Raw genomic sequence first — 2,195 nt, 5'->3', positions numbered from 1 at the left:
TGGACTCTGAATCCAACGATCCGTTCAAATCTCAGTGGGACCTGGTTTTGAGAAGTTGTACAGGCACTAATGGGGCAGTTAACAGCAGATGTTTATGGATCAATGTGTGACCAACAAAGCAGGTCACTATTATACACAGAGAATATGACAACCATAAGATCTTTGACATGTAAAAGGTAACAAGACCTCAAGATGCTTCCTCAGGATCTTCCAGGTGTTGCCCTCTACACCAAGACAGGGGAGCTCACAAAGGGAGGAGTGCACCTTCCCATCTAGAGATGTGCCAGAGGCTCTACATCCCTGGAGTCTTTTCACCTGCACTTAAACCGCTTCATACCAGGTTTGTGTCTGTTAGACATCTTCGTTCATGTTTTGTGTTGTGTAATCCAAGAATATTTCATGATTACAATTTTAATAATGTATTTCTAGGGACCAGTGCCAACAGTGTGAATTTCCAGATTTACCTGTTGGAAGGACTGCACAGGTGGAACCAAGACCGTGGTGCTGCAGCCCTATCCTCTGGAACATCTGCTCTACGCAGCTATTCTGGTGACCTGCTTCACTGCGTGAACGAAAATGACCAGAAGCTGTTTGGCAGGAAGGTGGCACCACAGTTCTGCCTGCCCTCCTGTTACACTGGTAAGCACTTGTGAACTCATTGGTAATGTAACACAGTTTTAAAATCCTTTATTAATTTTATAAACATTTGTAAATGAATCACTTTATGCATATTGTTTCAGGAGAGCTCATCGGGGTGCAGTATCTGTTCCGGCAGACTGGTCAGGCGCTGCAGGATATGCACCCTGATTCAGAGGAGACGGCTCAGCTCATCGAGCAGCATGATGTGGAGGACAAAATAGAGGAAGATGAGGGATTCTCTGATATCTCAGATGATCCCACAGTGCTGGAGGTCCCTCATGCTCAATCCTCTCTAACTCATGGTGGCCATATGGCTATCTTTCTGAGGTGGCCTCCAGCGTCTCCTCCACAGCTCCTGGCACATCTCAAATTGTTATTCTCAAAAATATTGGCTGTATGAAATAATAATTTAAGGTTTGATTGTGTTGTAAATTGTGATTTCATTTTAACAAATGTTATTCTCTTACAGGCCCCAGCCCCTGAGACAGTTCAAGCTTGAGTCCCTGTCCAGAATCCCACTGCAGTGTGTGCCTCTGTGCCTGTAAGTAATATATCATTTCCCCAGCAAGGTTTTATTCCTGCCCCTGGGTCACTCTGAGGTATTCTGAATGAATGAAAGAAAGATGCTGCTCCAGTGAAAATGTTCATGTCAGAAGTGGGATTTGAACCCACGCCTCCAGAGGAGACTGCGACCTGGACGCAGCGCCTTAGACCGCTCGGCCATCCTGACTATATCAGCTTTTGCTGACACTATTTTCCGACAACATGTCAGCCATGTTCACTTTGTTGCTGGTTGTCACTTGCAGAGCAAGTCTATATGCATTTTATCCGTATTTACTGAACTGCCACAGGCTTTAATCCCAACACTCTGAATGCCTGTTAAATCTTTTATCTGTAACTCCTGGATTTTGGCGTTTCATTTGTTCCATAAACTTTCCCCGGCGAAGTTTTATTGCTGCCCCTGGGTCATATTGAGGTATTCTCAGTGGTCTCACAAGTGGTTCCATGGTGTAATGATTTAAAGTTGCAATATAGATACACTCAAAAAGCATACAGACTTGTTGTTTAAGATATCCATGTGTCTCTGTTTCATCTGATCGAAAGTGGACAGCTACCAGTACAAGGGTAAACATACAAAACACATTGTGGATGTATTTAAGATATGAGATCAGACCGCATTTGAAGGTGTTCTCCACATCCCTTCAGCAGTATGAACACAAATGTTTCCTGCATTGCCTCATTAACTGATGTCCTCTACCACAGGCTTTAATCTCAACACTCTGAATGTCTGTAAAGTCTTCTATCCCTAACCCCTGCATTTCATTTGTTCCACTTATTTTCAGCAATAATTTCACAAACTTGTCACATGGTTGAAGTGCTGAAGTGTCCCGCTATACTCTGCTAAAGTAGTGGTTCCATGGTGTAATGGTTAGCACTCTGGACTCTGAATCGGGACCTGGTTTTGAGAAGTTGTACAGGCATTAATGTGGCAGTTAACAGCAGATGTTTATGGATCAATGTGTGACCAACAAAGCAGGTCACTATTATACACAGAG

General features: G+C 43.6%; 1 non-coding gene across 1 annotated transcript; it reads right to left on the bottom strand.

Annotated features, from left to right (window-relative positions):
* Nucleotides 1-1,286: 1,286 nt before the first annotated feature.
* On the bottom strand, nt 1,287-1,369 carry trnal-cag (transfer RNA leucine (anticodon CAG)). The gene has a single exon. It is a non-coding gene; the product is annotated as a tRNA-Leu (tRNA).
* Nucleotides 1,370-2,195: the final 826 nt, after the last annotated feature.

This window comes from Seriola lalandi, unplaced genomic scaffold, assembly GCF_002814215.2.
Source record: "Seriola lalandi dorsalis isolate HSWRI2012SDOR001 ecotype SW California unplaced genomic scaffold, Sedor1 jcf7180002054584, whole genome shotgun sequence".
Lineage (NCBI taxonomy): Eukaryota > Metazoa > Chordata > Actinopteri > Carangiformes > Carangidae > Seriola > Seriola lalandi.
This window is presented reverse-complemented; position numbering and strand designations above follow the sequence as displayed.